This window comes from Chiloscyllium plagiosum, unplaced genomic scaffold, assembly GCF_037043375.1.
Source record: "Chiloscyllium plagiosum isolate Xiang-an unplaced genomic scaffold, Cpla_swu_hap1 HiC_scaffold_40, whole genome shotgun sequence".
NCBI lineage: Eukaryota > Metazoa > Chordata > Chondrichthyes > Orectolobiformes > Hemiscylliidae > Chiloscyllium > Chiloscyllium plagiosum.
Window position 1 is genome coordinate 20,152,441 of NW_028270178.1, and position 20,824 is coordinate 20,173,264.

At 57.3% G+C, this 20,824-nt stretch overlaps 1 pseudogene across 1 annotated transcript in view; it reads right to left on the reverse strand.

The window, feature by feature from the left end:
* Positions 1-20,824, reverse strand: part of LOC122544142 (E3 ubiquitin-protein ligase DTX4-like) — a 41,655-nt pseudogene that overhangs the window by 19,372 nt on the left and 1,459 nt on the right. Inside the window, exons 2-4 of the transcript XR_015753957.1 lie at positions 13,806-13,968; positions 11,376-11,461; positions 4,769-4,927 (exon numbers count right to left, since the gene is read on the reverse strand). The product of XR_015753957.1 is annotated as an E3 ubiquitin-protein ligase DTX4-like (transcript). The remainder of the gene's footprint in view (positions 1-4,768; positions 4,928-11,375; positions 11,462-13,805; positions 13,969-20,824) is intronic.

Genomic DNA, 20,824 nt, shown 5'->3' on the forward strand with positions numbered 1-20,824 from the left:
GTCTGTGGGAGAGTGAGCGGGGACTGTGGGAGTGTGAGTGGGGTCTGTGGGAGAGTGAGAGGGGGATGTGGGAGAGTGAGTGGGGTCTGTGGGAGGGTGAGTGGGGTCTGTGGGAGAGTCAGTTAGGCCTGTGGGAGTGTGAGTGGGGCCTGAGGGAGTGTGAGTGGGGTCTGTGGGCGAGTGAGTGGGGTCTGTGGGAGAGTCCGGGGTTGTCTGTGGGAGAGTGTGCGGGGTCTGTGGGAGTCAGTGGGGCCTGTGGGAGAGTCAGTGGTGTCTGTGGGAGAGTGAGTGGGGTCTGTGGGAGAGTCAGTGGGGTCTGTGGCAGAGTGAGTAGGGTCTGTGGGAGAGCGATTGGGTTCTGTGGGAGAGTCAGTGGGGTCTGTGGGAGAGTCAGTGGGGTCTGTGGGAGAGTCAGTGGGGCCTGTGGGAGTCAGTGGGGTCTGTGGGAGAGTCAGTGGGGTCTGTGGGAGAGTGAGTGCGGTCTGTGGGAGAGTCAGTGGGGTCTGTGGGAGAGTGAGCGGGTCTGTGGGAGAGTCAGTGGGGTCTGTGGGAGAGTGAGTGGGGTCTGTGGGAGAGTCAGTGGGGTCTGTGGGAGAGTGAGTGGGGTCTGTGGCAGAGTCAGTGGGGCCTGTGGGAGTGTGAGTGTGGTCTGTGCGAGAGTGAGTGGGGTCTGTGGAAGAGTCAGTGGGGTCTGTGGGAGAGCGTGTGGGGTCTGTGGGAGAGTGAGTGGGGTCAGTGGGAGAGTCAGTGGGGTCTGTGGGAGAGTGTGTGGGGTCTGTGGGAGAGTGAGTGGGGTCTGTGGGAGAGTGTGTGGGGCCTGTGGGAGAGTCAGTGGGGTCTGTGGGAGAGTCAGTGGGGTCTGTGGGAGAGTCAGTGGGGCCTGTGGGAGAGTCAGTGGGGTCTGTGGGAGAGTCAGTGGGGTCTGTGGGAGAGTCAGTGGGGCCTGTGGGAGTGTGAGTGGGGTCTGTGGGAGAGTCAGTGGGGTCTGTGGGAGAGTCAGTGGGGTCTGTGGGAGAGTAAGCGGGGACTGTGGGAGAGTGAGTGGGGTCTGTGGGAGAGTCAGTGGGGTCTGTGGGAGAGTCAGTGAGGTCAGTGGGAGAGTGAGTGGGTCTGTGGGAGAGTGAGCGGGGACTGTGGGAGTGTGAGTGAGGTCTGTGGGAGAGTGAGTGGGGTCTGTGGGAGAGTGAGTGGGGTCTGTGGGAGAGTCAGTGGGGCCTGTGCGAGTGTGAGTGGGGTCTGTGGGAGAGTGAGTGGGGTCTGTGGGAGAGTGAGTGGGGTCTGTGGGAGAGTCAGTGGGGCGTGTGCGAGTGTAAGTGGGGTCTGTGGGAGAGTGAGTGGGGTCTATGGGAGTGTGAGTGGGGTCTGTGGGAGAGTGAGTGGGGTCTGTGGGAGAGTCAGTGCGGTCTGTGGGAGAGTCAGTGAGGTCGGTGGGAGAGTGAGTGGGTCTGTGGGAGAGTGAGCGGGGACTGTGGGAGTGTGAGTGGGGTCTGTGGGAGAGTGAGTGGGGTCTGTGGGAGAGTGAGTGGGGTCTGTGTGAGAGTCAGTGGGGCCTGTGCGAGTGTGAGTGGGGTCTGTGGGAGAGTGAGTGGGGTCAATGGGAGTGTGAGTGTGGTCTGTGGGAGAGTCAGTGAGGTCTGTGGGAGAGTGAGTGTGGTCTGTGGGAGAGTGAGTGGGGTCTGTGGGAGTGTGAGTGGGGTCTGTGGGAGAGTGATGGGGTCTGTGAGAGAGTGAGTGGGATCTGTGGGAGAGTGAGCGGGGTCTGTGGGAGAGTCAGTGGGGTCTGTGGGAGAGTCAGTGGGGTCTGTGGGAGAGTGTGTGGGGTCTGTGGGAGAGTCAGTTAGGTCTGTGGGAGAGTGTGTGGGGTCTGTGGGAGAGTGAGCGTGTGGGGCCTGTGGGAGAGTCAGTGGGGTCTGTGGGAGAGTGAGTGGGGTCTGTGGGAGAGTCCCGGGGGGTCTGTTGGAGGGTCAGTGGGAGAGTGAGTGGGTCTGTGGGAGAGTGAGCGGGGACTGTGGGAGTGTGAGTGGGGTCTGTGGGAGAGTGAGAGGGGGATGTGGGAGAGTGAGTGGGGTCTGTGGGAGGGTGAGTGGGGTCTGTGGGAGAGTCAGTTAGGCCTGTGGGAGTGTGAGTGGGGCCTGAGGGAGTGTGAGTGGGGTCTGTGGGCGAGTGAGTGGGGTCTGTGGGAGAGTCCGGGGTTGTCTGTGGGAGAGTGTGCGGGGTCTGTGGGAGTCAGTGGGGCCTGTGGGAGAGTCAGTGGTGTCTGTGGGAGAGTGAGTGGGGTCTGTGGGAGAGTCAGTGGGGTCTGTGGCAGAGTGAGTAGGGTCTGTGGGAGAGCGATTGGGTTCTGTGGGAGAGTCAGTGGGGTCTGTGGGAGAGTCAGTGGGGCCTGTGGGAGAGTCAGTGGGGTCTGTGGGAGAGTCAGTGGGGTCTGTGGGAGAGTGAGTGCGGTCTGTGGGAGAGTCAGTGGGGTCTGTGGGAGAGTGAGCGGGTCTGTGGGAGAGTCAGTAGGGTCTGTGGGAGAGTCAGTGGGGTCTGTGGGAGAGTGAGTGGGGTCTGTGGCAGAGTCAGTGGGGCCTGTGGGAGTGTGTGTGTGGTCTGTGGGAGAGTGAGTGTGGTCTGTGGGAGAGTGAGTGGGGTTTGTGGGAGAGTCAGTGGGGCCTGTGGGAGTGTTAGTGTGGTCTGTGGGAGAGTGAGTGGGGTCTGTGGGAGAGTCAGTGGGGCCTGTGGGAGTGTGAGTGGGGCCTGTGGGAGTGTGAGTGTGGTCTGTGGGAGAGTGAGCGGGGTCTGTGGGAGAGTGAGTGTGGTCTGTGGGAGAGTTAGCGGGGTCTGTGGGAGAGTGAGTGTGGTCTGTGGGAGAGTCAGTGGGGTCTGTGGGCGAGTCAGTGGGGTCAATGTGAGAGTGAGTGGGGTCTGTGGGAGAGTCAGTGGGGTCTGTGGGAGAGTCATTGGGGTCTGTGGGAGAGTCCGGGGGGGTCTGTGGGCGAGTCAGTGGGGTCAATGGGAGAGTCAGTGAGGTCTGTGGGAGAGTGAGTGGGGTCTGTGGGAGAGTCCGGGGTTGTCTGTGGGAGAGTGAGTGGGGTCTGTGGGAGAGTCATTGGGGTCTGTGGGAGAGTCCGGGGGGGTCTGTGGGCGAGTCAGTGGGGTCAATGGGAGAGTCAGTGGGGTCTGTGGCAGAGTGAGTAGGGTCTGTGGGAGAGCGATTGGGTTCTGTGGGAGAGTCAGTGGGGTCTGTGGGAGAGTCAGTGGGGTCTGTGGGAGAGTCAGTGGGGCCTGTGGGAGAGTCAGTGGGGTCTGTGGGAGAGTGAGTGCGGTCTGTGGGAGAGTCAGTGGGGTCTGTGGGAGAGTGAGCGGATCTGTGGGAGAGTCAGTGGGGTCTGTGGGAGAGTGAGTGGGGTCTTTGGCAGAGTCAGTGGGGCCTGTGGGAGTGTGAGTGTGGTCTGTGGGAGAGTGAGTGTGGTCTGTGGGAGAGTGAGTGGGGTTTGTGGGAGAGTCAGTGGGGCCTGTGGGAGTGTTAGTGTGGTCTGTGGGAGAGTGAGTGGGGTCTGTGGGAGAGTCAGTGGGGCCTGTGGGAGTGTGAGTGGGGCCTGTGGGAGTGTGAGTGTGGTCTGTGGGAGAGTGAGCGGGGTCTGTGGGAGAGTGAGTGTGGTCTGTGGGAGAGTTAGCGGGGTCTGTGGGAGAGTGAGTGTGGTCTGTAGGAGAGTCAGTGGGGTCTGTGGGCGAGTCAGTGGGGTCAATGTGAGAGTGAGTGGGGTCTGTGGGAGAGTCAGTGGGGTCTGTGGGAGAGTCATTGGGGTCTGTGGGAGAGTCCGGGGGGGTCTGTGGGCGAGTCAGTGGGGTCAATGGGAGAGTCAGTGAGGTCTGTGGGAGAGTGAGCGGGGTCTGTGGGAGAGTGAGTGGGGTCTGTGGGAGAGTTAGCGGGGTCTGTGGGAGAGTGAGTGGGGTCTGTGGGAGAGTCAGTGGGGTCTGTGGGAGAGTGAGCGGGGTCTGTGGGAGAGTGAGTGGGGTCTGTGGGAGAGTCAGTGGGGTCTGTGGGAGAGTGAGTGGGGTCTGTGGGAGAGTCAATGGGGTCTGTGGGAGTCAGTGAGGTCTGTGGGAGAGTTAGTGGGGTCTGTGGGAGAGTCAGTGGGGTCTGTGGGAGTCAGTGAGGTCTGTGGGAGAGTGAGCGGGGTCTGTGGGTGAGTGAGCGGGTTCTGTGGGTGTGTGAGTGGGGTCTGTGGGAGAGTGAGCGGGGTCTGTGGGAGAGTGAGCGGGTTCTGTGGGAGTGTGAGAGAGGTCTGTGGGAGAGTGAGTGGGGTCTGTGGGAGAGTGAGCGGGGTCTGTGGGAGAGTGAGCGGGTTCTGTGGGAGTGTGAGTGGGGTCTGTGGGAAAGTGAGCGGGGTCTGTGGGTGAGTGAGCGGGTTCTGTGGGAGTGTGAGTGGGGTCTGTGGGAGAGTGAGTGGGGTCTGTGGGAGAGTGAGCGGGTTCTGTGGGAGTGTGAGAGAGGTCTGTGGGAGAGTGAGCGGGGTCTCTGGGTGAGTGAGCGGGTTCTGTGGGAGTGTGAGAGAGATCTGTGGGAGAGTGAGCGGGGAATGTGGGAGAGTTAGCGGGTCCTGTTGGAATCAGTGGGGACTGTGGGAGTGTATGCTGGGCGTGTCCTGGGAGCGTTTGATAGGGACAGGGTAGAGATGCCTTGACTCTGATGCTGTGCTGTACCTGCCCAGACTCTCGGTATCTCTGTTCCCCTACCTGTGGGTATAATGTGGAGGTGTGACTATGACTGAGCGCTCCTTACCTTGTTCCCATTGATGTACATGGTGACCAGACAGAGCACGTGGAAAGTGTGCGCACACTTGGCGAGTTTCCCCACTGCGTCAGGTTTGATGGCTGGTCGCCTGGCAGTGCCTGTGTAACCAGATGGCGCGGCCAGTCTCTCCATACAGATGGTGCAGTCCTGGCACACAGACAAGGAACACCAGGAAACGATTAATAACTTGTCATTCCATCTGCACACAGACAGACACACTCACACCCTCACACACAGAAACACACCCTCACAGACGGAGACACCCCCCCTCAGACAGACACACTCACACCCTCACACACAGAAACACACCCTCACAGACTGAGACACACCCCCTCAGACAGACACACTCACACCCTCACACACAGAAACACACCCTCACAGACGGAGACACACCCCCACAGACAGACACACTCACACCCTCACACACAGAAACACACCCTCACAGACGGAGACACACCCCCTCAGACAGACACACTCACACCCTCACACACAGAAACACACCCTCACAGACTGAGACACACCCCCTCAGACAGACACACTCACACCCTCACACACAGAAACACACCCTCACAGACGGAGACACACCCCCTCAGACAGACACACTCACACCCTCACACACAGAAACACACCCTCACAGACGGAGACGCACCCCCTCAGACAGACACACTCACAGACAGGCACACACAGACACCTTCACAGACACACACAGTTACAGACACACACACACTCACAGAAACACACACCTCACAGACAGATACAGTCCCAGACAGACATACATACAGACACCCCCTCACAGACACACACACTTCACAGACAGATACACTCTCAGACACACACCCCCAGGCAGAAACACACCTTTACAGACACACACAGGCAGACACACACATCCTCACAGAAACACAATCTCACAACCAGATACACTCACAGACACACACACATAGACAAAAACATGCCCTCACAGAAAGACACACCCACAGACAAACACACACCCTCACAGGCATCCTCACAGACAGACACACACACTCACAGACAGACACACACCCTCACAGACAGACACACACACTCACAGAAACACACCCTCACTGACAGAAACATACCTCACAGAAACACACCCTCACAGACAGACACACACACACACAGACACCCTCACAGAAACACACCCTCACAGACAGACACACACCCTCACAGACACCCTCACAGAAACACACTCTCACAGACACACACCCTCACAGACAGACACACACCCTCACAGAAACACACCCTCACAGACAGATACACAACCTCACAGACACCCTCACAGAAACACACTCTCACAGACACACACCCTCACAGACAGACACACACACTCACAGAAACACACCCTCACTGACAGAAACACAACCTCACAGACACCCTCACAGAAACACACTCTCACAGACACACACCCTCACAGACAGACACACACACTCACAGAAACACACCCTCACAGACTGACACACAACCTCACAGACACCCTCACAGAAACACACTCTCACAGACACACACCCTCACAGACAGACACACACACTCACAGAAACACACCCTCACAGACTGACACACAACCTCACAGACACCCTCACAGAAACACACTCTCACAGACACACACCCTCACAGACAGACACACACCCTCACAGAAACACACCCTCACAGACAGATACACACCCTCACAGACACCCTCACAGAAACACACTCTCACAGACACACACCCTCACAGACAGACACACACACTCACAGAAACACACCCTCACAGACTGACACACAACCTCACAGACACCCTCACAGAAACACACTCTCACAGACACACACCCTCACAGACAGACACACACACTCACAGAAACACACCCTCACAGACTGACACACAACCTCACAGAAACACACTCTCACAGACACACACCCTCACAGACAGACACACACACTCACAGAAACACACCCTCACTGACAGAAACACACCTCACAGAAACACACCCTCACAGACAGACACACACAGACACCCTCACAGAAACACACCCTCACAGACAGACACACACCCTCACAGACACCCTCACAGAAACACACTCTCACAGACACACACCCTCACAGACAGACACACACCCTCACAGAAACACACCCTCACAGACAGACACACAACCTCACAGACACCCTCACAGAAACTCACCCTCACAGACAGACACACACACTCACAGAAACACACCCTCACAGACAGACACACACTCACAGACACCCTCACAGAAACACACCCTAACCGACAGACACACACACCCACAGACAGACACACACCCTCACAGGCACCCTCACAGAAACTCACCCTCACAGACAGACACACACACTCACAGAAACACACCCTCACAGACAGACACACACCCTCACAGACACCCTCACAGACAGACACACACACTCATAGAAACACACCCTCACCGACAGAAACACACCTCACAGAAACACACCCTCACAGACAGACACACACACTCACAGACACCCTCACAGAAACACACCCTCACATAAATACACCCCCACAGACACACACCTTCACAGACACCCTCACAGAAACACACCCACACAGACAGAAATACACACTCACAGACAGTCAGACATAGACACAAAGAGGCACAAGTTGAAACTTTATTGCTGGAACAGCACAGCAGGTCAGGCAGCATCCAGGGAACAGGAGATTCGACGTTTCGGGCACAGGCCCTTCTTCCTGAAGAAGGGCCTGTGCCCGAAACGTCGAATCTCCTGTTCCCTGGATGCTGCCTGACCTGCTGTGCTGTTCCAGCAATAAAGTTTCAACTTTGATCTCCAGCATCTGCAGACCTCACTTTCTCCACAAAGAGGCACACACAGACGGACAGGCAGGTGGAAGGTCTGACTGTGCCTGATGAAGGGTCAGCGCTTCGAAAGTTTGTGATTTAAAAAAACCCGTTGGACTGCAACCTGTTGTGGTGTGATTTCTGAGTTTTGTTTTTGGAAAGGTAACAGAGAGGTTTGATCAGAGGGTAAGATCATTGATGTGGCGTACATGGATTTCCAGAAGATGTTTGATCATGTCCCTCCCCACGGACCTTGCGGCAAGTTACAGACCACGGTATAAAGTAGGTACATGGAACCAACACTGTCTGAGCGACAGGGGACAGAGAGTCGGCAAAAGTGAGGACTGCAGATGCTGGAAACCAGAGTCTCTAACAGAGTGTGGTGCTGGAAAAGCACAGCAGGTCAGGCAGCATCCGAAGAGCAGGAGAATCGACGATTCCTGATGAAGGGCTCCAGCCCGAAATGTCGATTTTCCTGCTCCCCGGATGCTGCCTGACCTGATGTGCTTTTCCAGCACCCACCCTCTGATCTAGACGAAGGGGACAGAGAGTCACGGCCAATGGGTGACTTTCCGGCTGGAGAAAGGAGCTCCCCATGGTTCAGTAGAGGGACACTCGCTTTTCCCGATGTCTACATTAATGCTCGGATTGGTGGGCAGGGGAGGATTTGAACGTTTGTGGATGACACAAAACTTGGAAGAGTGGTAAAACTGAGGAGGGACTGGGTGGGACTGTAAAGGGCTTTGGCAAATCGGCAGGAGCAGGGTGGGTAGGACACAGCTGGGAGTTCAACGCAGGGAAGTGAGAGGTGATGCACTTTGTTCTGAAAAACATTGACAGACAATAAGAGGGTACAATTCTAAAAGGGGCGCAGGAACTGAGCGTCCTTCAGGTCATTGAAGGAGGCAGGATGGGGAGGGGGGAGAGAGCAGTTACTCAAGCATCCTGGGCTTTATTAACCAGGGCGCGGTGTGTAGAGTAACAAGGTAATGGTGACCTTGTACAAGACCCTGGTTAGACTTCAGCTGGAGTATTGGGTACAGTTGCCGGCTCCACGTTGCAGGGCAGAGGGGATTGACAGGAGGGGTTCCAGGGATGAGGAAGCTCGGAAACGGGGAGAGATTGAAGAGGGTGGGACTGTCCTCCTCAGAGCGAGGGGCAGCCGAGAGGAGATCTGGCCGAGGTTGGTAAATCCACCAGGGGCTTGCACACCGTTGATGGGGAGAAACCGTCTGTGAAAGGGGAGGGGAACGGAACCGGGAACACAAGATTAAACGCGTTGTGCAGAAGCAGCAAACGCGAGGGCGAGGAAGAAACTTTGTCCCACAGTGAGTGCTCAGGGGGTCTGGAGGTGTGTTACACCAGATGGGGATGAGGGTGGGGGGGGGATGGGTGGCACGCAGAGGAAAAGGCGTGCAGAGTTGTTGCAACTGGTGAAAAGGCTCAGAGAGCCAGTGCAGAAAGGGCAGGCTGAACGGCCTCTTTCAGACTGTGTGACACACCCCCACAGCGTCTGAGCTAACCAAGCACATCAAGGAATCCATCCGCTGGCTGCAGCGACAGAATTGAGCCAGCAGGTGGTGGCGGCGAGCAGGTCGGAATCACCTCAGGCCATTCAGCCCCGGATGGTACTGCTGTTCTGAACCACTCACCACCGCCCCCCCCCCCCCAGCCCCACCACCCCTTCATTTCACCTGATCAGCACTTCCCTCTCTTCCTTTCCCCAACAACCGTTTATCTAGGCTTTCCCTCACGCCCCACAGCACTGAGCAGCTAATTCTCACCAACACAAAGGAGATTCCCCTCTTTCCGTTAGGTTAAAAAAAAACCCCACATGAACAAGACCAATATTTATTGCCCCGTCCTTAGCTGCCCCTTAAGAAGGTGGGGGTGAGCTGCCTTCTATATCCTGCTGTGAGCTGACCCACAATGCCCTTCGGGAGGGAATTTTGTGTCCCAGCGACACTGAAGGAGGACGTTCAGTTCTGGGGCCAATTCTAAGAAGGATGTGGAAGCTTCAGAGAGGGTGAAGCGGGGATTTAGCAGGATGGACTGGAGGGCACGCCTTATGAAGAAAGGTTGAGGGAGCTAGGGATTTTCTCACTGGGATGAAGAAGGGTGAGGGGTGACTTGCTCGAGATGATGAGGGGCCTAGATAGAGAGAATAGTGAGAGCTCTTTTCCCAGGGTGGAGATGGCTATCACAAGGGGGCATCATTTTAAGGTGATTGGGGGGAAAGGTTTGGGGGAGATGTCAGAGGGGGGTTCTTTACACAGGGACTGGTGGGTGTATGGAGTGCACAGCTACCAGAGGCAATAGAGTCAGAGATATGTTAGGAACATTTAAGGATGACAGTAAAATGAAGGTGATGTGGGTGAATTTGACCTTGGAGTCGGATAAAAGGTTAGCACGACATCGAGGGCCGAAGGGCCTGTACTGTGCTGGACTGTTCTATGTTCTAACATTTCCAAGTCAGGATGGGGAGTGGCTCAGAGAGGAATGTGCAGGAGGTGGTGTTCCCATGTATCTGTAGCCATTGTCCTTGTAGACGGCAGTGATTGTAGGTGCCTGAGGATCTTTGATGTGTCTCTGCAGATGATACACACTGCTGCTACTGAGCGTCGCCGGGGGAGGGAGGGGATCCTTGTGGGTGTGGTGCCAATCAAGCGGGGAACTGCTTTGTCCCGAGATGGTTTCAGGTCTCTTGTTCGCCATGGTATTTCAAAGGCAGGTTCAGTTCAGTCTCTAGGACAATTGTAACCCCCAGGAAGTTTGTCAGCATTGGATTCGTTAGCAACTCTCATTTCGATGTATTCCCAAAACAACACATAATTATTCCACCCTAAAACTCAAACTTTCTAAAAGAGAACTACGGGAGAACAGCACTGTCAGAGGGTCAGTACTGAGGGAGTGCCGCACTGTCAGAGGGTCAGTACTGAGGGAGTGCCGCACTGTCAGACGGTCAGTACTGAGGGAGTGCCGCACAGTCAGAGGGTCAGTACTGAGGGAGTGCCGCACAGTCAGAGGGTCAGTACTGAGGGAGTGCCGCACAGTCAGAGGGTCAGTACTGAGGGAGTGCCGCACAGTCAGAGGGTCAGTACTGAGGGAGTGCCGCACTGTCAGAGGGTCAGTACTGAGGGAGTGCCGCACAGTCAGAGGGTCAGTACTGAGGGAGTGCCGAACTGTCAGAGGGTCAGTACTGAGGGAGTGCCGAACTGTCAGAGGGTCAGTACTGAGGGAGTGCCGCACTGTCAGAGGGTCAGTACTGAGGGAGTGCCGAACTGTCAGAGGGTCAGTACTGAGGGAGTGCCGCACTGTCAGAGGGTCAGTACTGAGGGAGTGCTGCACAGTCAGAGGGTCAGTACTGAGGGAGCGCCGCACTGTCAGAGGGTCAGTACTGAGGGAGTGCCGCACTGTCAGAGGGTCAGTACTGAGGGAGTGCCGCACTGTCAGAGGGTCAGTACTGAGGGAGTGCCGAACTGTCAGAGGGTCAGTACTGAGGAAGTGCCGCACTGTCAGAGGGTCAGTACTGAGGGAGTGCCGCACTGTCAGAGGGTCAGTACTGAGGGAGTGCTGCACTGTCAGAGGGTCAGTACTGAGGGAGTGCTGCACTGTCAGAGGGTCAGTACTGAGGGAGTGCTGCACTGTCAGAGGGTCAGTACTGAGGGAGTGCCGCACTGTCAGAGGGTCAGTACTGAGGGAGTGCCGCACTGTCAGAGGGTCAGTACTGAGGGAGTGCGTGCAGGGTTCAACTTGCTGGTGGTACCTACCTCTTCAGGGGGACTCGGCACTTTGTGAAGGTATTTACGAACGACTTCTTCAGGAATCCTGGCACTGAACACATGTGAGCCCGGGCCTGGCAACACACAGAGAATCATTAATGCGAAGGAGGGAGGGTGGTCAGGCAGAGAGAGAGAGGGAGGGAGAGAACGGGGTTATGGGCAGAGCGAGAGAGATGGTACCGGCAGAGAGGGAGGGGTACAGGCAGTGAGAGAGGGGTACAGGGAGAGAGGGGGGTGTACAGGCAGAGAGAGATGTTACAGGCAGAAAGAGGGGGGGTACAGGCAGAGAGAGGGAGTACAGCCAGAGAGGGGGGTACAGGCAGAGATGGAGGTGTTTACAGGCAGAGAGAGAGAGAGATGGTTCAGGTAGAGAGAGAAGGGTTCAGGGAAAGGGGGGTCAGGCAGAGAGGGTGGACAGGCAGAGGGAAGGACAGGCAGACGGAGGGACAGGCAGAGGGGTGTCAGGCAGAGGAGGGGACAGGGAGAGGGGGGTCAGGCAGAGGGAGGGACAGGCAGAGGGAGGACAGGCAGAGGGAGGGACAGGCAGAGGGGGGTCAGGCAAAGGGGGGACAGGCAGAGGGGGGTCAGGCAGAGGCGGGTCAGGCAGAGGCAGGTCAGGCAGAGGAAGGGACAGGCAGAAGGGGGGACAGGCAGAGGGGGGTCAGGCAGAGGGGGGTCAGGCAGAGGGGGGTCAGGCAGATGGGGGACAGGCAGAGGGAGGTACAGGCAGAGGGGGGTCAGGCAGAGGGAGGGACAGGCAGAGGGAGGGACAGGCAGAGGGAGGTACAGGCAGATGGGGGGACATGCAGAGGGGGTCAGGCAGGGGGACAGGCAGAGGAGGGTCAGGCAGAGGGGGGTCAGGCAGAGTGGGGGACAGGCAGAGGGGGGACAGGCAGTGGGTGGTCAGGCAGAGGGGGGTCAGGCAGAGGGGGGTCAGGCAGAGGGGGGTCAGGCAGAGGGAGGGACAGGCAGAGGGGGGACAGGCAGGGGGAGGGTCAAACAGAAGGGGGGTCAGGCAAAGGGGGAACAGGCAGGGGGGTCAGGCAGAGGCGGGACAGGCAGAGAGGAGTCAGGCAGAGGGGTGGACCGGCAGAGGTGGGCGATCAAAAGAGCACGTGAGTGTAATGATTAAGAGCGAGAGAGAGAGATCGCGAAAGAGATAGAGAGCGAGAGAGAGAGAAAGAGAGCAAGACAGTGAGAACGAGAAAGCGCGAGAGAGTTGGAGGAGGTATCAGAGAGCGCGGAGGGCTGGAGAGACAAGACTTGGAGCGAGAGGGGAACGACAGAGGGGGGTTTGGCAGAGCAGAGTGTGAGAGGGAGAACAAAGGGAAGAGTGAGAGATGGTCAGAGGGGAGAGAAAGAGACACCGAGGGGGAGAACAGAGAGAAAGGAAATGGGAGAGTGGGAGAATGAGACAGAGAGAGAACAGGAGGTGGGAGAGTGACCGAGCAAGAAGGGCATGTAGAGAGAACAAAGGGGAGGAGAGGTAGGGGTGGAGAGAGAAAACTGAGGGGGGGAGAGAGAGAGAGTGTGTGGTGGACAGAGGGGGTGTGTGTGAGAGAGAGAGAGAGAGGCAGAGAGAGAGAGAAAGAGAGAGAACGAGGGGGCGGGGGAGAGAGAGAGACAGAGGAAGAGGCGCAAACAAGGGGAGAGAGAAAGACAAGGGAGGAAGGAGAGTACAAGGGGTGTGAAGACAAAGAATGAGAGGGCAGAGACAGAATGAGAGAACGAGATGGGGGAGAGAACGAGATGGGGGAGAGAACGAGATGGGGGAGAGAACGAGATGGGGGAGAGAACGAGATGGGGGAGAGAACGAGATGGGGGAGAAAGAGAATGGGGGAGAAAGAGAATGGGGTAAAGGGGGGGAGAACGAGAGAGGGAGAGGAAACGCAAAAGAGAGAGGCAGGGAAGAACAAGGGGGGAGGGACGGAAGAATGAGAGAGATAAGGTGATACAATGAGAGATGGTGTAAGCATTGCAGGCTTAACGCAGCACATCAGATTCCACAATCTACCATTATCACAGTGGGGTGTTGGCGGTTAACAATTTACTCATGGCGCTAAGTGCGAATTACATTGAGTTGACCTACAGAGACAAATGCTGCTTGTTCGGGTATTCAAGGTCTTTTCAATGCAACAAACTTACTTTATAACCATTCCGAGTTTTCTCTTTAAATATCAAATTACAAAGAGATGCGATGGTTCTGAAATGAAACCCCAACCTCCAAAGTGAGCCTTCCACCCTGAACCTGTCTCGCTGTCTACTCAACCAGTTCCCACCGGATTGCCCAACAGGCCTCATGCTCGCTCTGTACCGCGCCCCCACCCCGGACTCAAAGTTCCTGCCCCCTCACAGAGCTCACACCAATCCCACGCCCATCCACCCGAACACAGACGGGATTGAGGCTCACCGCCTCACCTTTCCTGTTCAGTTTATAGGTGGTTTTCCGGTTGGTGTGGGAGATTCCCGGGATGGGCTTGATATCAGTCTTGCTGATGGGGGGTGGGTTGTAGGATTAGTTTCGGAGGACGGGTCAGGCAGACAGGCAACGCAGCCGCACTTATCAGGATCCCAGTCATACCTGCAGAGGTGAGGCAAGGCAGCTATCAGAGCAGAACATAGACCCCACTCATACACCCCCCCCCCACACACTCACAGACCCCACTCATACACCCCCCCCCACACACTCACAGACCCCACTCACACCCCCCCACACACTCACAGACCCCACTCATACACCCCCCAGACACTCACAGACCCCACTCACACCCCCCCCACACACTCACAGACCCCACTCACACACCCCCCCAGACACTCACACACCCCACTCACACCCCCCCCACACACTCACAGACCCCACTCACACACCCCCCCACACACACACACAGACGCCACTCACAGACCCCCCCCAGACACACACAGACCCCACTCACACACTCCCCCCAGACACTCACAGACCCCACTCACACACCCCCCCACACACTCACAGACCCCACTCACACACCCCCCCCCACACACTCACAGACCCCACTCACACACCCCCCGCAGACACTCACAGACCCCACTCACACACCCCCGCAGACACTCACAGACCCCACTCATACACTCCCGCCCCGCACACACAGACCCCACTCACACACTCCCCCCCACACACACACAGACCCCACTCACACACCCCCCCACACACACACACAGACCCCACTCACACACTCCCCCACACACACACAGACCCCACTCACACACTCCCCACACACACACACAGACCCCACTCACAACTCCCCCACACACACACAGACCCCACTCACACACTCCCCCACACACACACACAGACCCCACTCACACACTTCCCCCCCACACACACAGACCCCACTCATACACTCCCCCACACACACACAGACCCCACTCACACACTCCCCCACACACACACACAGACCCCACTCACACACTTCGCCCCCCCCACACACACAGACCCCACTCATACACTCCCCCCCCACACACACACAGACCCCACTCACACACTTCCCCCCCACACACACAGACCCCACTCATACACTCCCCCACACACACACACAGACCCCACTCTCACACCCCCCCACACACACACACAGACCCCACTCACACACTCCCCCACACACACACACAGACCCCACTCACACACTTCCCCCCCACACACACGCACAGACCCCACTCACACACTCCCCCCCACACACACAGACCCCACTCACACCCCCCGCACACACTCACAGACCCCACTCACACACACCCCCACACACACACAAACCCCACTTACACACTCCCCCCCCCCACACACACACAGACCCCACTCACACACTCCCCCCACACACACAGACCCCACTCACACACTCCCCCCCCCACACACACAGACCCCACTCACACACTCCCCCACACACACAGACCCCACTCACACTCTCCCCCCCACACACACACAGACCCCACTCATACACTCCCCCACACACACACAGACCCCACTCATACACTCCAAAATACACACACACAGACCCCACTCACACACTCCCCCACACACACACAGACCCCACTCACACACACCCCCACACACACACAGACCCCACTCACACACTTCCCCCCCACACACACAGACCCCACTCATACACTCCCCCCCACACACACACAGACCCCACTCACACACCCCCCCACACACACACACAGACCCCACACACACACAGACCCCACTCACACACTTCCCCCCCACACACACAGACCCCACTTACACACTCCCCCCCACACACACAGACCCCACTCATACACTCCCCCCACACACACAGACCCCACTCACACACTCCCCCCCACACACACACAGACCCCACTCACACACTCCCCCACACACACAGACCCCACTCACACTCTCCCCCCCACACACACACAGACCCCACTCACACACTCCCCCACACACACAGACCCCACTCACACACTCCCCCCTACACACACAGACCCCACTCACACACTCCCTCCCCCCACACACTCACAGACCCCACTCACACCCCCCCACACACACTCACAGACCCCACTCACACACCCCCCCACACACTCACAGACCCCACTCACACACCCCCCGCAGACACTCACAGACCCCACTCACACACCCCCCCCCACACACTCACAGACCCCACTCATACACTCCCGCCCCGCACACACAGACCCCACTCACACACTTCCCCCCCACACACACAGACCCCACTCATACACTCCCCCACACACACACAGACCCCACTCACACACTCCCCCACACACACACACAGACCCCACTCACACACTTCCCCCCCACACACACAGACCCCACTCATACACTCCCCCACACACACACAGACCCCACTCACACACTCCCCCCCACACACACACAGACCCTACTCACACACTTCCCCCCCACACACACAGACCCCACTCATACACTCCCCCACACACACACACAGACCCCACTCTCACACCCCCCCACACACACACACAGACCCCACTCACACACTCCCCCACACACACACACAGACCCCACTCACACACTCCCCCACACACACACACAGACCCCACTCACACACACCCCCACACACACACAAACCCACTTACACACTCCCCCCCCCCACACACACACAGACCCCACTCATACACTCCCCCCACACACACAGACCCCACTCACACACTCCCCCCCACACACACACAGACCCCACTCACACACTCCCCCCCACACACAGACCCCACTCACACTCTCCCCCCCACACACACACAGACCCCACTCATACACTCCCCCACACACACACAGACCCCACTCATACACTCCCCCACACACACACACACAGACCCCACTCACACACACCCCCACACACACACAGACCCCACTCACACACTTCCCCCCCCCACACACACACAGACCCCACTCACACACTCCCCCACACACACACACAGACCCCACTCACACACTTCCCCCCCACACACACAGACCCCACTTACACACTCCACCCCCCACACACAGACCCCACTCATACACTCCCCCCACACACACAGACCCCACTCACACACTCCCCCCCACACACACACAGACCCCACTCACACACTCCCCCACACACACAGACCCACTCACACTCTCCCCCCCACACACACACAGACCCCACTCATACACTCCCCCACACACACACAGACCCCACTCACACACTCCCCCCCCCACACACTCACAGACCCCACTCACACACACCCCCCCACACACACACAGACCCCACTCACACACTTCCCCCCCACACACCAACACACAGACCCCACTCACACACACACCCCCACACACACACAAACCCCACTCACACACTCCCCCCCACACACACACAGACCCCACTCACACACCCCCCCACACACTCACACAGACCCCACTCACACTCTCCCCCCCACACACACACAGACCCCACTCACACCCCCCCCACACACACACACAGACCCCACTCATACACTCCCCCCCCACACACACAGATCCCACTCACACACTCCCCCGCGACACACACACAGACCCCACTCACACCCCCCCACACACACTCACAGACCCCACTCATACACCCCCCCACACACACACACAGACCCCACTCATACACTCCCCCCCCCACACACACAGACCCCACTCACACACTCCCCCCCCCACACACACAGACCCCACTCACACACTCCCCCCCACACACACACAGACCCCACTCACACTCACACACTCCCCCCCCCCCACACACACACAGACCCCACTCACACTCACACACTCCCCCCCCCACACACACACAGACCCCACTCATACACTCCCCCCCACACACACACAGACCCCACTCACACTCACACACTCCCCCCCACACACAGACAGACCCCACTCACACACTCCCCCCCCACACACAGACACAGACCCCACTCACACACTCCCCCCCCACACACACAGACCCCACTCACACATTCCCCCACATACACACAGACCCACTCACACATTCCCCCCACACACAGACACAGACCCCACTCACACACTCCCCCCCCCCCACACACACAGACCCCACTCACACATTCCCCCAAACACAGACACAGACCCCACTCACACATTCCCCCCCACACACAGACACAGACCCCACTCACACATTCCCCCCCCCCCACACACAGACACAACACCAAACCCTCTCCCACCCCTCCCGGTCTGACACCCCCCTACCTTGTGCCCAGTTAGTTGCCATGTCCCACATGAGATTCTCCATTCCTCACCTCAAAGGCGTTACCCCCCGCCTCCTAGTGTGTGTATGTATGTGTTGAGGGTGGTGTTGGAAAAGCATGGCCGGTCAGGCAGCATTCGAGGAGCAGGAGAATCAACGATTCCGGCCAGATTCCTTCATTCCTAATGAAGGGCTTTTGCCCAAAACATCGATTCTCCTGCTCCTTGGATGCTGCCTGACCTGCCGTGCTTTTCCAGCATCACCCTCACGACTCTGATGTCCAGCATCTTCAGTCCTCTCTTTCTCCCATGTGTATGTATCTGTTGAGTGTGTGTGTGTACAAGTGTGTATGTGAGACTGAGAGTCAGTGTTTATGTGTACACATACATGTCTCATGAATATGTATGAGAGTGTTTGCATGTGTCTGTGCCCATCCCTGTGTTTGCGTGTGTCGGCATCCGTGTGTGTGTGTGTATGTGTGTCCCTCTGTGTGTGTGTGTGTCTGCGTCCGTGTGTGTGTCTGTGTGTGTGTGTGTGTGTCTGCGTCCGTGTGTGTGTGTGTGTCCCTCTGGGTGTGTGTGTGTCTGCGTCCGTGTGTGTGTGTATGTGTTCCACTGTGTGTGTGTGTCTGCGTCCGTGTGTGTGCGTGTATGTTGTCCCTCTGTGTGTGTGTGTGCGCGTCCGCGTATGTCTGTGTGTATGTTTGTGTGTCTGTACGTGTCCCTGTGTGTATGTGTGTGTGTCCCCGCGTCTGTGTGTGTCCGTGTGTGTATGTGTGCGTGTGTGTGCATTTTCCTGCATCTGCGTGTGTCTGTGTGTGTGTGTGTGTGTGTGCATGTCCCTGCGTCTGCGTGTGTCCGTGTGTGTGTCCGTCCCTGTGTGTGTACGTGTGTATGTGTGTCCCTGTGTGTGTCCCTGTGTGTGTCCCTGTGTGTGTCCCTGTGTGTGTCTCTGTGTGTGTCCCTGTGTGTGTGTGTGTGTGTGTCCCTGTGTGTGTGTGCGTGCATGGCCCTGCATCTGTGTGTATACATGTGTGTGTATGTATGTATGTGTGTGTGTCTGTGTGTGTGTGTGTGTGTGTCTCTGTGTGTGTCTCTGTGTGTCCGTGTGTGTGTGTCCCTGTGTCTGTGTGTGTGCATGTCCCTGCGTCTGCGTGTGTCCGTGTGTGTGTGTGCATGTGTGTCCCTGTGTGTGTGTGCATGGCCCTGCATCTGCATGTGTCCATGTGTGTGTATGTGTGTGTGTCCCTGTGTGTGTATGTGTGTGTGTGTGTGTTCCTGTGTGTGTGTGTGTCCCTGTGTGTGTGTGTGCATGGCCCTGCATCTGCGTGTGTCCATGTGTGTGTGTGTGTGTCCCTGTGTGTGTGTGTGTGTCCGTGTGTGTGTGTGTCCCTGTGTGTGTGTGTGCATGGCCCTGCATCTGCGTGTGTACATGTGTGTGTATGTGTGTGTGTCCCTGTGTGTGTGTTTGTGTGTGTTCCTGTGTGTGTGTGTGTATGTGTGTGTCCGTGTGTGTGTGTGTGTGTCCCTGTGTGTGTGTGTGTATGGCCCTGCATCTGCGTGTGTCCATATGTGTGTGTGTGTATGTGTCCCTGTGTGTGTGTGTGCATGGCCCTGCATCTGCGTGTGTCCTTGTGTGTGTGTGTGTGTGTGTGTGTGTGTGTCCCTGTGTGTGTGTGTGTGTTCCTGTGTGTGTCCCTGTGTGTGTGTGTGTGCATGGCCCTGCATCTGCGTGTGTCCATGTGTGTGTGTGTGTGTGTGTGTGTGTGTGTGTGTCCCTGTGTGTGTGTGTGTGTTCCTGTGTGTGTCCCTGTGTGTGTGTGTGTGCATGGCCCTGCATCTGCGTGTGTCCATGTGTGTCCCTGTGTGTGTGTGTGCATTGCCCTGCATCTGCGTATGTCCATGTGTGTGTGTGTGTGTGTGTCCCTGTGTGTGTGTGTGTGTTCCTGTGTGTGTCCCTGTGTGTGTGTGTGTGTGTGTGTCCCTGTGTGTGTGTGTGCATGGCCCTGCATCTGCGTGTGTCCATGTGTGTGTGTGTCCCTGTGTGTGTGTGTGTGTGTGTTCCTGTGTGTGTCCCTGTGTGTGTGTGTGTGTGTGTGTGTGTGTCCCTGTGTGTGTGTGTGCATGGCCCTGCATCTGCGTGTGGTCCATGTGTGTGTGTGTCCCTGTGTGTGTGTGTGTGTTCCTGTGTGTGTGTGTGTCCCTGTGTGTGTGTGTGTGTCCGTGTGTGTGTGTGTCCCTGTGTGTGTGTGTGCATGGCCCTGCATCTGCGTGTGTACATGTGTGTGTATGTGTGTGTGTGTGTGTGTCCGTGTGTGTCCCTGTGTGTGTGTTCCTGTGTCTGTGTGTGTGCATGTCCCTGCGTCTGCTTGTGTCCGTCTGTGTGTGTGTATGTGTGTGTCCCTGTGTGTGTGTGTGTGTGTCCCTGTGTGTGTGTGTGTGTATGTGTGTGTCCGTGTGTGTGTGTGTCCCTGTGTGTGTGTGTGTGTATGGCCCTGCATCTGCGTGTGTCCTTGTGTGTGTGTGTGTGTGTGTGTGTGTGTGTGTCCCTGTGTGTGTGTGTGTGTTCCTGTGTGTGTCCCTGTGTGTGTGTGTGTGCATGGCCCTGCATCTGCGTGTGTACATGTGTGTCCCTGTGTGTGTGTGTGCATGGCCCTGCATCTGCGTATGTCCATGTGTGTGTGTGTGTGTGTGTGTGTGTGTGTCCGTGTGTGTGTGTGTTCCTGTGTGTGTCCCTGTGTGTGTGTGT